Source organism: Apodemus sylvaticus, chromosome 15 (genome assembly GCF_947179515.1).
Source record: "Apodemus sylvaticus chromosome 15, mApoSyl1.1, whole genome shotgun sequence".
In the NCBI taxonomy this organism is placed as follows: Eukaryota; Metazoa; Chordata; class Mammalia; order Rodentia; family Muridae; genus Apodemus; species Apodemus sylvaticus.
Window position 1 is genome coordinate 7,334,661 of NC_067486.1, and position 20,551 is coordinate 7,355,211.

At 48.0% G+C, this 20,551-nt stretch overlaps 1 protein-coding gene across 5 annotated transcripts in view; it reads right to left on the reverse strand.

Moving 5' to 3' along the window:
- Positions 1 to 20,551, reverse strand: part of Eva1c (eva-1 homolog C) — a 76,689-nt gene that overhangs the window by 44,699 nt on the left and 11,439 nt on the right. Inside the window, exon 2 of one of the 5 annotated variants that reach the window (XM_052158777.1) lies at positions 14,547 to 14,635. The exons of the other annotated variants lie outside the window; for them this stretch is intronic. The gene's annotated coding sequence lies outside the window, so the exon portion shown is untranslated. The remainder of the gene's footprint in view (positions 1 to 14,546; positions 14,636 to 20,551) is intronic. 5 annotated transcript variants of the gene reach the window in all.

Genomic DNA, 20,551 nt, shown 5'->3' on the forward strand with positions numbered 1-20,551 from the left:
GGGACAAGAAGGTGGCTCAGCGCGTAAATGCACTCGCCACCAAGTCTGACAACCTGAGTTCAGTCCCTGAGACCCACATGGCAGAAGGCCAGAACTAATCTCACAACATGATCTCTGACCTTCACAACAAATGCCATATCGAGAACACACACACACACCATATACACATCACAAACATCACTCGCACACATAGACATACATATACCATACACAACCATACACACATATATATACAACACATACACATATATACCACACACATATATATACCACACAATCACACACACACATATACCACATACAATCACACATACCCACCACATACACATATACCACATACACCACACACTATCACACACACACATCACATACACTATACGTAGCACATACCCACACACACACAGAACACACACACACACATACACACTAAATAAATGTAATAATAATAGAAAAAGAAATATCACTGAGCCGTCGAGAAGAGCAACTAGAAGTGGAGACGTTTCTGTACAATAAATGGGGATCCCCTCAGGATCAAGTACACCTTAAAAAGAGAGAGGAGAGGAGCCGCCTGCTCCAGGGTTGTCCTAGTGCATCCGGTTCTCTGGGGTGGGGTGCCCACTCTCACCAGTGTGCTGTTCAGTGAACACTCTTGGCTTCTACACACCTTGCTTTCTCCACTGCTTCAAACGATAACACTTGTCAGGAAACAGTTGCCAGTGCTGCCTTTGGTTATATTGTCATAGTCCCTGCTTTATATATAAATGCTTTATATTGTCATAGTCTCTGCCAGGGGTTTTACAATCTAACTCTTCTTACCATCCTAGGATAAGACTGAAGTGAACTGTTTTGTCCTCGGCAGGCCACCCCATGCTTATTTTTAAGATTTTATTTCCTGTTGAGACAGGTCTCTCACACTGTATCCCAGCAGCCTAGACCATAACCTACCATGTTGCCCAGGCTGGTCTAGAACTTCTGGCAATCCTCCTGCCTCAGCTACCCACATTTTGGGTTTAACAGAATGAACAACAATGCCCAGCATAAGGAGACCTGTGCATTCTTTTTAAAAATCTGTGTAAAGTCCAGTGCTCCCCGAGAGGCTTTGCTGGTTAACCCGGTGGGTGAGGGCTTGCCGTAAGGTAGGTGCAGACATTCCTGTTAGCTCAGGAGCCTGGCCACAGCTTGTGACTATCACTCAGACTCTCTTCCCTGGCAAACGGCCACCCTACATTACCAGAACTCTGGCAGCTTCTCCAGGCAGAATCTTCCTCAAAGGAACAACTAAAAGGCTGGTCTTGAGACCTAAGAGGAGACTAGATAAAGGGTTTTTATGTTCTTGTACTATAAATAAAGATGGAGGGTTTGCTCAGGAGCCATGGGAGTTGAGAATTGCCCTCCATCTTTGGAAAGAAGTAGAGAATGGAGACAAGATGTCTCAGCTGGTAAAGATGCTCGCTGCAAAACCTAATGAGCTGAGTTCCATACCTAAACCCATGTGGTGCAAAGGCAGAGCCGGCTCCTGCAAGCCCTCCTCTGGTGCCCAGCCAAGCACCATGGTGCTCGCGTGCCTCTCACACACTAAGAAATAAATGTAATAAAAATATTAAGTAAGTAATGATATGAAGAAGTCAAGTCTTCGTTTTTGAGAGTCACTCTTGAGAGCATCCTTATCACACTGACAGTGAAAACTCACTTCTATATAAAGAACTCAGCAACAGAGACCAGAATCACAGAAATGGCTGATTTCTCCTGGGGCAGGAGAAGCGTTTCACAGCAAAGGGCAAATGCAGGGTCGAAACAGTGCTCCTTGGCAGAATTCCTCAGGGCCAGGTATGCTACATGCACTGAGACTCCTGATCAGAGCAGGCATACAAACCTACCAGCAGCAGGAGGCATGTTAGGACTCAATTAACATACCATTCTTGTGTGTGCACATGGATGTGTGTATGTACATCAAATACATCACATGTGTATGTGTACGTGTGCACAAACATGGACATGTGTGAGTTAAATGGCACTCAAATATATCATGTGTGTGTGTGTGTATGTGTGTGTGTATGCAAACATGGGTACATGCGTGAGTTAAATGCACCATTCTTGTGCTAGTATAAGGAAGACATCATTTTTTTTTTTTTTTTTTGGATTTGGTTTTTTCGAGACAGGGTTTCTCTGTGTAGCCCTGGCTGTCCTGGAGCTCACTCTGTAGACCAGGCTGATCTTGAACTCAGAAATCCGCCTGCCTCTGACTCCCAGAGCTGCTGGGATTACAGGTGTGTGCCATCACCGCCCGGCTAGAAAGACATCATTCTTAAGTGATCTTCAATTGCACACCATAAAGCGCAGCCAGGACCAAGACCTACAGCTAACTGGGATGACCCAGAGCCCCGTACAGCTCTGGAGTCCTTGTGAACAGGCCAGCGAAGGTAGGAGGGGACAGAGGGTTAGTGGTCAAGTCAGAGGTTTAAACAGGGTTTGACAGTGATGCTCATCTCTCAATACTGGTGCCCAGGATTTGTTTTGGGAATCAAATGATATCTTAGGCATAATCACCCTTTACCTATCATAAACTGCTGTGCAACTCTGCCGGGTTACTGTTTGCGTCCATCTTGAAGAACACTAATTAATGCAGAGTTCCCACTGGTGGAATCCAGAGCAGCCTCTCTCCATCCCTCTGGTCTTTAGACAGCTCAGAGATAAGCACTCAGCCCAGAGGCTGCCCTTGTGAGCCAGAACCACAGCTGCTGAGCTATAGAGAAGGGGATTGCCCTCTCTTCACTCTCCCTCGCTCTCCCTGTTTTCGCTCCACACTCTAAGTCGTCTCTAAACTTTCCTGACTCTTATATAGCTTTCTTTCTGTTGCTGTGGCTAAAGAGAACAAAACTGATGAAAAGTAGCTTCGGAGAAAGGGTTTGTTTCAGCTTGCAGTTCCAGGTTCTAGTTCTTCACCGTAGAGAAATCCGGGCCCCAGCAACCCAAAGCCTCGGGTCCCAGGACAGCCACAGTCACCACTGAAGAGAAACAAGTCAAGTGCGCTGCCGTTCTCAGCGGCTTTTCTCTACTCTCCGTATTCTAGGGCCTAAACCCGAGAATGGTACCCCCAGTTTCAGACTGGGTGTTTCCACCCCACTTAACACCATCAAGACAAACCTGCTCACAGGGCTAGATAGTTTTGTGTCCGCTTGACACAAGCTAGAGTCATCTGAAAGACAGGAGACTCAATTGAAAAAAAGGCCTCCATAAGATCCAGCTGTAGGGCATTTTCTTAATTAGTGATTGAGGGGGAGGGCTCAGCCTATTATGGGTGGTGCCATCCCTGGGCTGGTGGTCCTGGGTTCTATAAGAAAGCAGACTGAGCAAGCCATGGGACATGCAAGTCAGTAAGCAGCGCCCCACCACAGCTTCTGCATCTTCTCCTGCCTCCAGGTTCTTGTCCTGCTTGAGTTCCGGTCCTGATCTCCTTCAATAATGTGGAAGTGTAAGCCAGATAAACCCTTTCCTCCCCAACTTGCTTTTGGTCATGCAGTTTGATCACAGCAATACAAACTGTGACTAAGACACCAGGGGTAACTCTAGAGTGTGTCAAGTAAGCAATCAAAAGTAAACATCAGCCAGGCAGTGGTGGTGCACGCCTGTAATCCCAGCACTCTGGGAGGCAGAGGCAGGTGGATTTCTGAGTTCGAGGCCAGCCTGGTCTACAGAGTGAGTTCCAGGACAGCCAGGGCTACACAGAGAAACCCTGTCTCAAAAAAACAACAACAACAAACAAACAAACAAACAAAACAAGTAAGCATCACGCACATATTCAGAAGAGGTCAAATAGGCTATCAAGTCTTTCTCCTTCTTTCCCTTTTGAAGCCAGAGATTCTCCAAGTTTTCTGAGGGCTAAGGCTGCCTGAGTCACTCTATGAGCAATGCCATTGGCCCCACATCCAGGTGCTGAAGTCCTGAGTCACCAGAGGACAATTTCACAATTTCACAACCATTCTGGAAAGAGAAAGGAATTCAATTGTTCTAGGCTGGCCTTCCTCTCATCCCTTTCAAAAAACAATTGAAGTGGTGCCCTCCTCCCCTGATAAGAGACCACACCCTTATAAAGTCACGCAATCCAGAGGTGTCTCTGCATGTTTGAAGTTCATTTCCAGAAAAGCAACATAGTTTTTCTTTGATGTTTGTTGAGTGTGTTTAGAGCTATGAGTTGGGGTCTTTTGGGTGCTGGGAGGCTCTTCCACAGGTAAAGACACCACCATTAGGCCCTACATGCCAAGAGCAGCAAGGCCAAAAAGTGAACTTGGTGGGGAGGGGGTGGGACTAAGAATGTCTACTTAGAGGTAGAGTGTTTGCTGCAAACATACAGAGCCCTGGGTTTCAAGTCTCAGCATCACTCTAAACAAACAAAAAACAGTGACGTTAGGGCCCCGCCGTGGCTACCTGGCAGAGTTCTTGCCTAGCGTGCTTGAAGCCATTTGGGAGTTATCTCTGAACCCTTTAGAAAGAAGGTCTGAAGATAAAGAAACTAGATCCATCTGCTCGTTTCTTAGATACCTGAGGGGGAGGTCCCATGAGGCCATGGGTGGCAGCAGTAGCGATTACAATTCTTAAATTCAGATCTGGCCAAAAGCACACCAGATAGGGACACTTGAAGCTGGAGCAGAGACAGATGCTTTCTGCGTGGAAGGAAGCCTACCTGTGGTTTCTAGGGGCAGGGGGTCTGTCATCAAATGGCCAGCAAGCATTGGAGTAATGGAAAGAGGGCAAAAGAGATGTTTGCCCCTTGGAAAGCTGGGCCGTGAAACCTGTCTCTATGGGACACCCTGTTCTGGCTTTCTCACCTGCTGTCCTACATGGACAAAGAGCTAACTGGGACCCCAGTTGGGCTGTCCCAAGAGGGAAGGAACCTGGATCCTTAAGTGATGACACAGAGTAAAGTTTCCTTCAGTTTCCAGTCTCACAGAACTAACTAGTGACAGTCTGAGCAGGAACTAACCCCTGTTCTGTTCTGCCACAAAGGGGGGGGGGTGGTTCTTGCTTGCAACAGCTGGCTTACTTTGTATCAACAATCTGGAATCCTTATAGCTGTTGCTTACCTTAAGTAAGTCACTCATCCTCTCATCAGATTTTGAAAAGTAACAAAAATGGCAGGTGAGATTTTGAAAAGTAACAAAACCCACATCACTGTTTTGTGATGGTATTCTAGATCCCATTCCGCTAACTCCTGTAAAACCAAAACATTAACAGGTAACCAGTGGAAAGACCAGGTGACTTCCTGGAATGCTAGGAGTTGAGTTTAAGGACTATCGACTTCCTGGGATGCTGGGAGTTGTAGTTCTTAGGAAATAACAAAGCCACAAGAGAAAATACAGTGGCCATGTTGTTTGTCCTTAAAAGCCTCTATACCACATGTCTCGGGTCCTATACCACATGTCTTGGGGCCACTCAGCTGGAAATCCCAGGGAGTGGTCCTTAACAAACTTCATCCTGGCCAGAATTTAAATAAAGCTTGTTTCAAAATTGACTCCAAATTGTGGAACTGGTTTTTCTCTGGCAAGTCTCAGGATTAACACTTTCCAAGCCTCATTGGGGAAAACATTTCTTTGAATTAAGGACTTGCAACAGTGGACGGGAGAGGTAGCTCGCTGGTTAAAGAGCACGCGCTGCTCCTGTCCAGGATGCAAGCTTGGCTCCCAGTGCACACATTCGTCACTCCACATCCTTCTGTATCTCCAGTTCCAGGAGATCCGACTCCCACTTCTAGCCTCCTCAGATTCCCACATGCCTGCAGAAGCAACCACATATACATCTATGAAAAAAAGAACGAATCTTTAGAAACAGCTTGCTTCTGGGTAGTGTGGTTTATGCCCAGAGACCCTGTGTGCAAGGTGCATGAATGGGTGGGGCTCTGCAAGCTCGAGGCAAGCTAGGTATGCACAGTGAGTCCCAGACCAGCAAGATCCCTTCTGAAAATAAAACCGAAAAGAACAGACAACAGCAGCAAAGCCCCTACTACCGGGAAGCTGTGGATGAAGGACGGAGAAGGGACCGAGGTCTCACAGGTTAGCCCCCAGACATGACAATCTCTGCATCTGAGTTAACCGTGATGTGAGCCACGGTGGGAAACTGACAGAGGTAGCCTCTGATGGCATGCTAAGGAAACACGCTGAGTATGGAGAGAGGTGGGGACTGAGGGTGGCTAGGGTGACTTTCTGGAGAGCCCCAGTCCTGAATAAAAGGAGCCAGACAGGGAACAATGGGGCTGTGAACTCCACAGAGGGGAAGAAAGCTCTAGAACCTTCCCCAGTCAGCTCTGATGAGAAGATTCTTACTGCTGCTGCGACTCTCTGCTCCTTCCTCTGCATAATGCGAGATATGATGATAAAGGCGAGTGACAGGGACCCAGGCCATGAGGACCATGGTTTGCACAGGGTCTGTGCATGCCTCCAAGGGTTCAAGTGAAACCTTTTTTTCTGTATAAGCTTATCCAGCTTGGGGTACTTTGGTCACAATATTTAAAAATGAATTTGTAAGATACAGTCTGAGAAACAAAGAGATTGGCCTTCCAAGGTTTGTTGAAAAGAGAAACCCTAAGAGGGGAAGAGCAATAAATACCCCAAATATACTGCTTTCAGGAAGACAGCATCTTGGAGAAGAGGAAAAAGGGAGATGCTCAACTTCACAAGGGAATGATGTCATGGGTCCTTTGCCTCCAGTTTGGAGATGCTGAGAAGACATGCATATTCACACACACACACACACACACACACAGAGAGAAGGGGGAAGGCAGGGAGGGGGAGACATGAGGTTTTCAAATGCCTGATGTCAGTTCTCCGGCACCCTTCCTCAACACAACAACTATTTCCTTTGACAATAAAACTGCTTGGTTGTCTTAAAACCAAACAATCCTATTGCCAAAGGCACGAACTTTCCCCATATGCTGTTCAATAACACTCAAAATTCAAGTACTCCCAAATGTCTCAATGTGGAAAAAAAAATAATCCTAACAATTACCGGCTTCCCTGTGATGGAACTCTTGGTTCTGTGGCTTTTCTGCCTTAAGCTATGAGAAGCCTCACGTCACCGAGGAGGCAGCGTGTCACAGCCAGCCACACTGTCTCCTCACCCGGAGGCTTTCCAACATCCCCCTGGACTTTGAGTTCTTCTGTCAGGTTCTTCTTCTGTGTCTCTGTGCACGGACCTGCTTCACCTAAATACTCTCATATGTCTTAAGTTGATTTTTCTGCATAGACATCCACATATATGCAATTATGCATCACTCTAACACAGGGATGCAGGCTAGAGAGATGGCTCCTTGCTCATAAGCACGTGCTGCTCGTGCAGAGGATTCAAGCTCAGTTCTCAGCACCGTTTCGGAGAGTGCCTCGAAGCTGCCTGCCACTCCAGCTCCCGGGATCTGAAGCCGCCTTTTAGACTCCTCAGCCACCCTCACCAGACCCACCCTCCCCTCCCCTCCACAAATATACATAATTTAAATTTAAAATAAAGCCTCTGTAGATACAGGTATATAGCCAGAGAATCATGTCATTTGGTAATTTCAGAGTTGTACAAACATCAGAGAGTATACCTATCACAGCATGCATAGCTATGTCAACCTAGGCTATGTTATAATGCTACAGAACCACTGTCCTATCTGCAGGCCACCTCTGGCTGCTGTCATTAGATGAAATGTGAGTGTGTTCATTGGTGTGGAGTGCAGATCCTTACGCTTGTTTATTAGCCATGACCCCAACTCTGCCATAATTATTCCGCATATGGTCAGTGTTGGCCACACCCCCAAATCTCTGTAATTACTACTGAGGACATAGTCAGTTTTCCCCTTTGGAACACTTTATCAATGGCCATGTCTCTGGTACCTGTGAGTTTCCGGTATGTGTGTGTTTGTGTATGTGCGCGTGTGAATTATTTTATCTATTTATTTACTATTTTTATGTGTATTTGGTGTTTTGGCCTCCATGTTAGATCCTCTGGAACTGGAGTTACAAACAGTTGTAAGCTGCAATGTGGGTTCTAAGAATTGAACCTGGATCCTCTGGAAGAGCAGCCAGTGCTCTTACCTGCTGAGCCATCTCTCCATCCCCGGGGACTTATTTTTAAATGAGAGTAAGAGAGCCTATGGGAAAGCTGGCTCTCTCCAGCCAGAGCTGAGGGAGCAGCAGGCCAAGTCCTTGGGAACCGTCAGGACACGCACATTTCTCTTTAAAGTGTGTTGCATGTATGTGTGAACAGTCATTCCTGGGTATGCACAGGATAGCACTTCCAGAAAGGTCTGCAGATATAGAAGTCTGCAGAACTCAGTTTCTTTATATGAAACCACAGAAAGATAAGGAAACTGGTCATAAGTTCTTCAGCCAGGGTCACAGAGGGGGTTTAAAGCCAGGCAGTTACAACTATGTAGCAAGACTCCATCTCTAAAACCAAACCAACAAACAAAAGCCTGTATCTTCAAGTAACCCTTGAAGTCTTCCCATATGTGTTAAACCACCTCTTTCTTGATCACTTAGGATGCCGGCTATAACACACAATTAAGATATTTTGTATCTAGTTTTTATACTGTGTCATCTAGGAGGTGCTGAACAAAAAGCCCTCACATTCTCAGTACATATGCAGGCTTTTGGGTTGGTGTTTTGTTTTGTTATTTTGTATCTTCAATCTAGTGTTAATGGAAGCTACAGACATAGGGACTAAGAATGTGGAGGAAAGCCTGTGAGTGGCAGGGGAGAGGATATAAATCAATCAATTAAATTATTACCCTAAACAATTACTCTCAACATACTGTGTTAGTCTGAAATTACCATCTTTAGATTACAGTCACTATTTGATCCCTACAGGTCTGGTAGGAGCCCCTCTGCGCCTCTCCAATGGAAGGCTTTGGTCCCTATAAAATGAACACCTTGTTTTCTATCAGGTACCAACCCCAGAAAGTTATTCAGCAAGCACCATCTGGGTTAGATTAGTTTAAGAGAAACTGGATCAACCCCCACTTTTCCCCCCAGCATCTAAACAAAACACTTTTTCTTTTCTTCAGGACGCAGAGTAATCCCCCCAACGACAGAGCCACTTGGCCAGGAAGCTGGGTTCTCAGTGCACTTGATAACTTAATGCAACTTTTACCAGCACTTAAAAGCCAGATATGAAATCTACCCTTGACCATTTTCTGCTTGGAGTTGGCCGAGCTTACAGCCCTCTCTCGGTGTTCAACAAAAGACTCTCAGAAACAACGCCCTGGGTCACCAGCCAATCAGCAAGACCAGCAGAGCCTAATAGCCAGACCTCGTGACCAGGAGGCTCAGTCTCCCCCCACAACCTCCGCTCACCCCGACCTCCTAAGCACCCTCAGTTTTGATAGCTCTTCTTCCCCTGCCCACTCTCAGGATGGGTAAGACAATCAAGGAAGGACATCAGACTTAGTGGGGTGGATTTTGTGCTTCATTCAGTTAACTGGAAAATCATCTCACTTCTCGAGCTAATGACAGTAGTTTTTTGTTTTGTTTTGTTTTGGGTTTTTTGTTTTTGTTTTGTTTTTGCATGTTATAGAGGATGATGTTTAGATAATAGCATTATAAACCTCAAAAGGCCATTGAATGTGGGAAGCAGGACAAGTCTCCTGTTCTCCTGACTAGACACACCATGTTCCTAAGCAGACGCAAACCCAGCATCCCGTGGCTCCTAAGGCTTGAACCTGACCTAAGTGGTGTCATCTGAAAGAGGGTGCCTCAGTACAACTTAGACGACTAGCTGCATTTGGCACAGTCGCCACCTGGGCTCAGTGGATGAACTGGGCAGACCATCCAGCCTTCAGTTCTTCGGTTTCATCTTTGAACCTGGGTAACCCACTGCATTTCCACCCAACCCCCATCCCCATCCCCCACCCCGTATTTCATAGACACCGGGAGGCTGGATTGGTAGTCACCAAATGAAAAGAAATACGGGCGCCTGCCCAGTAATTAGGCAGGGCTGGCCTCGAGCTCTGTATTCATCCTTAATTGATTCCCTGGCACACAGGCCAGAGCTGGCCCTGGGACCCTACACTTCCTCCAGTCTTGCTCAGAGCGCAGCTCCCCTGGCTGCTCTCATCCATGCTTACTGTTCCCCACCTGTTGCCTCATTTGTGACAGCTGAGTGACCGACGCTCTCCTCTCCGAGCCCCTCCGCCTTGACAGCTCTATCTATCACCATCTAAGGAGTCTGATTTCACATCTGGGTTCTTGGCCATCTTCAGACTGGATATGTTGAACACCAGATCCTGTCTGCCAATAAATATTTAGGTGAGCCCCACTGTTCACGGATTTGTCTTTCGAAAACTCAAGCACTTGCTGAATTATTTCCAGGGATTTCCTGGACACGGAAAGAGAGATGACAACTCAGAACCTTCTGAGCCACACATCCCAAGTGATGTCAAGAAGGCAGCCCTGCCTCCACAGCAGACAAACAACAATGGCGTGACTGGCAGAGACTACAAGCTCAGGCAGCCTCATGCAGACAAGGGTTCTAACCTGGCTTCTGGCCTGGCCTCCTCCCAGGGTAAACACACTTCTCACGTAGGTCTAGGAGCAGGATTTTGGGGTGGGCGTCACCAGCTACCTCTCACTGTCTTTACAGATCGTCTCGAGGACATGCTCAGAGCATCTCCAACGCTCAGCACGCGGATAGGGCATAGGGACCATGCGCAAATGAACCAAGCTGAACAGGAACTGCTTTTAAGGCTGGAGAGAGAGTTTGGTAGGTAAAATCCTTGTCTCACAAACATGGGTACCTGAGTGCGAGCCCCAAGCATGCCGGGCACACGCTTGTAATCCCAGCACTGGAGAGTCAGAGATGGTGGCATCCTGGAGCCTTCTGGCCAGCCAACCTAGCCCTCTTGGTGAGCTCCAGGAGGAGGCAGGCAGATTTCTGTGGGTTCAAGGCCAACCTGGTTTTACATAGTAAAACCGTGTGTTTGTGTGTGTGTGTGTGTTTATGTATGTATGTTATATATTTTTTAATATATTTTATATATACTTATATATATTATATACAAAACAAAGACAAAAGAAAAAGAAAAAAAATAGTTTCTTTTTTCTAGTTTAGGAATGCGGAGTCACATTTTACAGTGTCCTGCAAATTCTTCATCTGTTGCCTGTAAAGATGGTAACTTAGCCCTCGAATCAGGAGGGGATAGCAGGAACCTGGGCATAAGGAGCGAGAAGCCTTCAGGCAGGACGTCAGCTGGTTTAACTCGGTGGTATCATTTACCTACGAAAGCCTGTGCACAGGACCAAGCTTTGCGATTTTGTCCTGTGCAGGCTGAGCCTGTAGGGTGTTCCTTGGAGTCCAGAGTCACAAGCTCTGAGAGAGATGAGGGGGATGTTAGTGATTGCTGAGCCATGGGGGATGGGAAGGAACCATCGGGGTCATGTGACCTAATATTAGCTCATGTGACCGCGGACAAATTGTTCAGCCTTTGCAGCACAGGTGTAAGTTATCAAAGAAACAACCTGTGTCTCAGTCGATCAGGGAGAGCAAACGAGCTCTCCGTGAAATGCCCAGAAATCTGCAGTATTGCATTCCTCCACAGCTGTAACAAGGTACAAGAAAAAGAGGGTGGGCGGGCGTGGCTTACAATACGGGTGGGTGGGTGAGTGGGCGTGGCTTATTCGCTCATACTTCTAAAGACTAGCAGTCTGTGAGATGGTGTGGTTGAGGCATGCTTCTTTTGAAGGCTCTAAGGAAGGGTCAGTTCAGAGCCTTTCTTCCACCTTCTGGAAGAAGGTCCTCGGTTCAGGGTATTATAATTCCTGTCTTCCCATGCGCATGTGTGTCTCTAAGTTTTCTTTGTGTGAGGGCATCAATCATGTTGGAGGAAGTCCCACCCCATGACCTCATTCTAACTCGATCACCTTTGCCAAGGCTCCATCTTCAAACAAGGCCACATTCTGCAGTACTGGGGCTTAGGAGACCGTGACTTTTTGGAGAGACACCATCCAATGCCTAGCAGCCTCCCTGCCTGCCCCAGCGCTGTGGAAGGGCTCATCTTTGTTGTTTGTTCCCGATTAGTGGAGGGTGCCTGAATCTGTTGTAGCCACAATCTCCACAGCCAACCAAGGTTTCCCCAGCAGCACCTGGGGGCCAGGTGAAGGGTAAACAAGTGGAGTAAGAAGAGGGAACGCAGGAAAAGGAACCATGCATTCCGATAAGCTGCTGAAGACACAGGCAGGCAGGCAGGCCAACAGTTATGTGAAGAGAGGGAAACTGCTCGTGGCCAGGCCTCCTCTGCAGCCTCTCAGGAGCCAGCAGGAGGCCTGGGACGCAAAGTGTGCAGACCTGAACAGGACCACACCGACACACAGCTCCACACACAGAAGGAAAACCAAGTTTGATCAGTTACTAATCAAAGGTCGTGTATAGGGGCGATCGTCTTTGCCTCCGGTTGACAAGTTCCAGGGCTCTTGGAAACCGTGAACTTGCATTTGACCTGGGGCTGAGCTGTGGGAGTTAACAAGTTGGCTTATCAGATGCGCCCAGTCAGACATCACCTTAACAGAAATTTTCCTTGGATCAGGAAGCCTTTATTCCCAGAGGATAAAATGGAAGGAGCTGTGGGCTGAGGCAAGACTTAGAAAGAGGGAGTTGCTGCATCTTGTTGACAGGAGGGAAGACACTGAGAGATATGAGGAGCTGCCTCATGGGGGAAGAGCTTGTCAGGTACAGGGCGGCAAGGCACTCCCATTCAAGCACGAGGACCTGAGCTTGGTCTCCAGCACCGGAAGAAACACTGGGGGAGAGCCAGGCAGGTGGCGTGTGCGTGCGTGCATGCGTGCGTGCAGTCCCAGCACTGAGGAAGCAGAGGCAGAAGGCCCCTTAGCCAGATACCCTAAAACCAAACTGGCAAGCCCCAGCTCCCATTGAAAGAAACCAAAACCAAACCAAAACAAAACACAGAAAAAATACAAACAAAGCAAGTAAGCTGAGGTGATGTTTCCTGAGGAACAGTGCTCAAGGTTGACCTCTGACCTCCACACAAGACGTGTGCACACATGCATAGTAGGTAAATTAGGTAATAATTATTTTAATTAAAGTAAGTGGTAAACTCTGTGGGCACAGCACAGCCCTCAGCAGAGCCACAGAGAGTCAAAGGCTGACTAACTCCTCCCTCGCTCTCCCCAAACCCAAAGCCTCAGCCTCCGGAACTGTCTTCCTTTCTCCTCTTCTTTAACGCTTCCTAAACGAAACGGTTCCAATCTAAGTGAAAGTATCAGTTCACTTGGGGAAAATGGCTGAAGATGCTTCTTGGACCTTTAAGACATCATTCCCAACTGTAATCAAGCACCGTTCTCGTCAGGGAAACGGGCGTCAACAGCACAGGGCGCTCTAGAGGACAGTAGCAAAAGCCAGTGCTACAGATGGTAAAGATAATCTTGGTTAAAGACAAAAGCCTAAAGAGACATCAGAACCGGTACAGGGATAGCCCAATGGGTTAAGTGCTTGCCGGGAAGGCAGGCAGATCACAGCTTGGATCCCCAGAAGCCATGTCCCATGTCAAAGTCAGGATAGTCACACATGTTGGTAATCCCAGGAGTCCTGTGGTGAGAGGCCCTACAGCATAGAGACAGAGGAATTCCTAGGAAGCTCGTGGACCAACTAGTGCCTGGTGTACAGGGCCACGGGGACAACTAGAAAGACCCTTGTGAAGGTAAGGCCTACCACAGAAGTTACCCTCTGACCTCCACATGTGTGCCACACGAGCAGGCACGCTACACACTACACGGTACACATGACATGTTGAGATGACTACATTTTATGTACACTGACTTAAATGAGATTTGCTATGGGCGTTTATCCTTCTTTTACTTTGCCTATGGTGGTCATTACAGTATCTAATTTTCCATAAACAGGTTGTACTGTATCTCCGCTGGCTGGCTACATTTCTTGGTGATGGTTTTATTAAAGTCTAGCTTTGATCAAGGTTTTGGCGGGTGATGCAACTCTCCCAGGCTGCGACTGTTCTGTGGAATGCCCGCGTGGTCCTCGGCCTTCTGTAACGACAAGTTCACCCTTGCTGACAGTCCGCTGACATTCAGACAGGGTCAGCTAGTACACCTCTCTCACTGGCTGCTTGTGTAGTAATAATGATGGTAATTATGCTAATGTACAACCTGCCTTCAAACGCTGCAACTTCATCCCAGTCTGTGAGGCCGAATCACACAAACACTTAACATTCTTTAAAGTAAAGCTCTCAATTAGTACATCAGTCTGCCTAAACCCTGCCTAATAATTTACCTTCTCACTAAAAAGAAGATGCGTGGGCTGCAAAAGTAAGTGGTAAAGACAAGGCTTTCATCAGAAATAAGTCACATTCCAGAAAGTTCCACAGGGCTCCAGAGAAGGCTGTTGGCTCAGTATCTCATCACTGAATGTCTTCTGAAGATACAGGTTTCGTCTTGTTTATCTGCTCACATAGGAGGAGTGGCCTGAGGAAGTTCTTGAGGTCAGGCTTGTCTGGCAGCAAATAACCTCAGCCATGAGATGAGGGCTGTGTGTGTCTGCTTCCAGATACTCACCTTGTCCAAGGTCTTATTCTATCTGAGAATCAGTCTGGAACAGTTCTCGATGTATCGTGGGTTCTCCATATTACCCCACGTTACATTTCCTATTGTAGAAACAAAATAAAAAACCTTCCTCAGAGCTATAAGGAACTTTATGGAAACCAGGAAGAAGGATGTCCAAATTGGTTTGCTAGGAACGAGTGTCGCTAGACAGAAGGCACAAGTGAGCAGAGAGACGACCTTGTCACAAGGATAGCTTCCCAGCCATGCTATGACAAGATTCCCCAGCCAGCATGTCACCAGTTCCTCATGGCTCAGAGGGACCTGAGGCTGAGCGTGATGTGCCATTTCTTAGTACATAATAGTTAACAGCAAGAAAAGACAGAGGCAGGGGCTGGAGAGATCGAACAGCGGTTAAGAGCACTGACTGCTCTTCTGAAGGTCCTGAGTTCAAATCCCCAGAAACCACATGGTGGCTCACAACCATCTGTGATGAGATCTGATGCCCTCTTCTGGTGTGTCTGAAGATAGCTACAGTGTACTTACATATAATAATAAATAAATCTTTGGGCCGGAGTGAGCAAGGTTAACCAGAGCGAGCAGGACTGACTGGAGCGAGCAGGGCTGACTGGAATGAGCAGAGGTCCTAAATTCAATTCTCGGCAACCACAACCATCTGTACAGCTACAGTGTACTCATATACATAAAATAAATAAATAAATCTTAAAAAAAAGAAAGAAAAAGAAAGAAGGAAAGAGAGAGAGAAAGAAAGGAAGGAAGAAAGAGAGAGAGAAGAAAGAAAGAAAGAAAGAAAGAAAGAAAGAAAGAAAGAAAGAAAGAAAGAAAGAAAGAAAGAAAGCTGAGAGAGGCTATGTATGTATTTAGAAATGTACATGTTGAAAACAATCACTAGTCACTATTCCAATCCAGGGAAACAAAGAGCGTGGTTTAACATGGAGTTTGTCCTGTTTATGTTTATGATGTCTATATCCAGAAGTGAACACTGAAGTGAACAGCCATCAGTGAAGCTCAGAGGCTGCGATTTCAAAGGGCATCAAGGGAGGAAATAAAGAATAAAGTTGTACAAGCCCCAACTCTGAAAATAGCCATGTGCAGCCAGCCTTCTGTAACTGTGGGTCCCAACTCATGGGCTCAACCAACCATGCAGGGCACACACTCGGGGTATGAGAAGCAGGGTCTGCCCTGAACATTACAGACTGGTTTCCCAAATAATACAGTGTGCCGGCTATTCGTGTAGCATCCTGCAGCAGTGCGTGTTGTTGAGCGATCTGTGCATAGGTGGGAGGGTGCGTGCAGTTGCACGGAGAGCTGTGGTACACTGCAGAGGAAATGTGAGTGTCCTCAGGGTCTGGTGTCTGTGGAAGGCTGCTGGGAGGGAGCTTCACACGCATCTAAAAACATCCCCGTCTTTGTCTAAGGACACAATGCTTTTTTATTAAGAAGGAATCACAAGAGCTGTTTCAATCCCAACAGGAGTTGGTTCTGAAGACTTAAGTTACTGGGCCCTAAAGGAGCAGGAACGGGCAAACGAGCAGGGCCCCTGCTGCCGGAAGACGGCACTCTTACATCACCCACTTGAAAATCAGATCTGAAACAGTTCTGACAGGCTTGCTAGTTTCTTCAGTGCCAAGAACCATACAATAGACCTTTTTCCCCCCTCTCTGGACAAAGCTCTTTAAATACTTGGAAATTCAGATGGACTGAGTCATGGAACTGTTCAACTACACACCCGTTCCTGCCAGTGGCTCTCTCTCTCGCTCTCTCTCTCTCTCTCTCTCTCTCTCTCTCTCTCTCTCGCTCTCTCTCTGTTCACTCTCCTGGAAACAATAGTAGATTTTCTGTGTCTGGCAGAAGGAAATATTCTGAGCAGCGTTGTGACTTGTCTACAAAAAGAGGTGACAGGGCTAAGCATGGTCTGAAAGTGGGAGTCATCCCTCTGGGTAGGGGAAGGTGGCGGGCTCCCCTGTACTCAAGGTGGACCCTACAGTGTCGCTTAGCGCCGGGCCACACAACAGCAAAGGTGCTGCTGCCTAAAAGCAGTGCATTTGTGTGTCAGTGCCAGAGGCTGACTGCACATGGCTGTGCGGAGGTGTGTGAGCAGAGGTGTGTGAGCAGAGGTGTGTGTGCAGGGTGGGTGTGCAGAAGTGTGTGAGCAGAGGTGTGTGAGCAGAGGTGTGTGCAGAGGTGTGTGAGCAGAGGTGGGGTGCAGAGGTATGTGAGCAAAGGTGGGTGTGCAGGGTAGGTGTGCAGAGGTGTGTGAGCACAAGCGTGTGAGCAGAGTTGTGTGTGCAGGGTGGGTGTGCAGAGGTGTGTGAGCAGATGCAGGGTAGGTGTGCAGAAATGGGTGTGCAGAGAGGTGTGTGTGCAGAGGTGTGTGAGCAGAAGTGTGTGTGCAGGGTGGGTGTGCAGAGGTGGGTGTGCAGAGGTGTGTGAGCAGGTTGGTGTGCGGAGGTGGGTATGCAGGGTGGGTTCCTGGGATCAAACTCAGGACACCAGACTTGGTTGCAGTTGCCTTTATGTGCTAAGCCCTTTTGCTAGCCCTAAACACGTTTGGACGAAGATTTCCAACTCACTGGCATGGCTCATGTTCTGAAGTCCTGCTTGCCTTCTTAGACCAGGGGACCCTTCGCTTCCTCCACAGGGGGATGGAGCGCCTTCTGTTGGGGTGCACCTCCACTCCATCCAGGGTCCAGGGGGATTTTACTCAGCCCACACCCACCCCTTTTCCTTCCCTCTGAGAGACTGGCTTCAACTTTCTCTCCTCATTCAAATGCAACCATTTGCTGCCAGCAGGAGTCCTGTGCTGCAGAGACATCCAGGCTTGAAGCCTCTGCTTGCTCAGAGCAGGGATGAGTTTGTAGCAAACCTCAGCTATCTCAGCATCTGGGGAGCAATGGCAGGCAGGGGTCAGGTCCACCTGAGTCTTCAAAGGAAGAAGGAAAGGAAGACACAGCCTTGCGCGCTGGGAGAGGCTTGGCAGCAACTCGGTGTCTTGGTTCCATCCTACTAGCACCCTTCCAGACCCTGCCAAACATGACTTAGCCGCAAAACCTTTCTGGTTCCATTAAGCCTTCTAGGGAGGCACACTAGGGAGGCACACTAGGGAGGCACTGGCTGCGACCATGCGGCACCTTGGTGAGTGCTGAAGATCTCAAACTGCTGTGAACCACAGCACCACCAAGGCCCCAGGCAAGGGGAGCCCTTCGGCCTCACAGGCTCTGGGGATCTGCGAAGGCTTTCAAGGGGTGTGGGAGTGACTTTTCTGCTGCTATGGTAAAACACTATGACCGTAAGCAACTTATGGAGGAGACAGTTTATTCCGACTTATGGCTCCAGAGAGATGAGTCCGCCTTGCCTGGGCGCGTGGTCACGGTTTGCAGGCTTGGGAGCGGGAACATGAAGCTGAGGGCTCACATCTTCAACCCTGTATGTGAGGCCAAGCGTGGGACCAGAAAGTGACATGCTCACTCTAGCAAGGCTACCCTTGCTTCCTAAACGTCCCAAACAACGCCACCAGCTGGAGGCCAGGTACTCAAATACATGGAACAGGGGAGACATTTCTTATCGAAACCACCTCAGAATGCTGAACAGTGGAACAGCCGTGGACTCTGAGTTTAGTAAAAGGGGAATTCAGAACAGAAGGACCTCTGAACTTGACCCTGGAAGAGGTAAATCAGGCCCAAGAGATGACAAGATCTGCTCTGCTCACAGATGTGTAGTGTTCTACAGACAGGGGCCTGCAGCGTCCCTTCTCCTTCCTATGCTGGGGACCGCTTCTGCCTCCACTCTAAGTGGCCCAAGGTCATTTTGGTCACCTGCTTTGGAACAAGTGTTTAGTCATTCGAGTCTCAGAAAACTGAAAGCAGTGTCACACATGAGTGTCCCTTATATTTCACAACCAAAGAGACACAGAAGCCTGAATGTATTTCCCCCCCTAATGGAAAGGGGCTGCCACGCTGTCTGCATTTCTTAAAGCAGATCCTTCAGTAGCTGTACAAATTGGCTTTCCAGATAAGATCATTCGCTCTCATTTCCACCTGTCGTCCGTCCAACAGGCAGGGAGGGGGAGGGGTGGGGAGGGGGGTCAGTGACAGGTCTCTTGTTCCTTAGGACAGTATAATTAATGATTTATGATTTCAAGCCTGCGAATTTTAGAAGTGGCCAAACATGAAATGTTTTCTGAGTCACGAGAAAGAAAGGAAATGGCTCAGTGGCCCGGTGAGTGCCCTCAGACTCTGAAACACTACTGTGACAGCTGTCACACGTCAGCGTCAGCGTCAGCGCCACACGGTCCCATGCGGACAAAAAGGGTTATTTTATCCAGATTATTCCCTGCATGGCTGGGGGGAAAAGGGACTCGTTTGTAATCATCAAAGGAATGCTGACAGAATACACTCTATTATACTCATGCGAATTCAAGATTTGTTTTGGAGATCATTCTTCGGTTTCTTCCTCCCTGATCCTCTGAGCCCAAATGAGGCTATTTGTATTCATGGGGCCTCCAAGGCACGCATGAAATCAGACCATTCGCAAACACGTTTGGATTCAGCAGCCCGAGCTGTGAATTTCAATGGTGCCTGGTTGCCTGGACTTTACATTGCTCCGTGTTTGGAAAACTTGGCTGCTGGGCTGAAACTACTGGCCTCAAGCACCACGTCAGCCTCTAACTTGTTAATGCAGAGAAAATGTGGTGTTGGGGCCTGAGTACTCTAGGGGTACAGGTGTTGGAGAAAGCATGAGTCAGATGTTATGAACATGTAGAATTCGTACACAGGCGGAGTCATCTGCCAGGTCTGTGGCACAGAATGAAACACTCGTGTGTAGCTCTGTGGTTTGGATATTACTTCAGATGCCTGGCAGTGCTATTAACTATCCCCAAGCTCCTCCCTTATGGTGTACACACCCATGAATCCACCAAAACCAAGGACAGGACAAGAGTGGTTGGCTCTCCATGGTAGTCACATGTCATCACTGGTACCCGAGAGACTTTTCCTTTCCCACAGGATTGCCCTTGGGTTGCCCCCTGGAACTGAGGTTCCCATGGGGGGATATGTGAGTGAGTGTCTCTGGCTGGTGATCAGTTGGAGAGCTCAAGTTTGTCAAAAATGGGTCTAGTGAGTTTAGACAGAAGAAGAAGATATCTGGGCTGAGGATGCAACCCGGGGGCAGAGTGCCCACCTGGCATGCATGAAGTCCTAGGTTTAATACCTGATACTTGGAGGGGGAAAAAGATACTAAAAAGAACATCACTCTTAAGATAAAAATATACAAGCCAGGCGTGGTCACGCACAATTTTAATCCCAGCACTGGGGAGGCAGATGCAGGCAGACTTCTGTGTGGTTTGAATGAAAATGGCCCCCATAGGGTCATATATTTGTATCCCCAGCTGATAAACTGTTTGAGAAGGATTAGGGGGTGTGGCCTTGTTGGCGGAGGTGTGTCACTGTGGGTGAGCTTTGAGGTTTCAAAAGCCAACGCCAGTCTCCCTCCCTCCCTCCCTCCCTCCTCCCACTCCTGCTACATCTGTATCAGGATGCAAAGCTCTCAGCTACTCCCCCAGCACCATGCTATGCCTGCCTGAGGGCCACCACATTGCCCACCATGATGATAAGGGACTAACTCTCTGAAACTGTAAGCCACCCCCCCCCCCATTAAATGTTTTCTTCTCCAAATTGTCTTGGTTGTGGTGTCTCCTCACCGCACTAGAACAGTAACTCAGACGCCACGGAGTGTGAAGATTCCCACTGAGCAAGGCACGTGGGAATCGATCGAATGCTGTCCGGCAGCGTCCGTGTCCTGTGCCACTGTCCTTCCTGAGGCACTCTCCCTGGACTTAACGTCCTACATGAAGGGTGCCCTGTAGAAGTCCTTTCAGCAAAGCTTTACCACTGGTGAAGGACTTCATTTCATACTCATGTTTGTAAATACTTTGATGTATCTACAGCCCTAGGCTGACGGTTGTTTGGGTTTTCATTTCTTCAGAAGCACGCCCACTTATC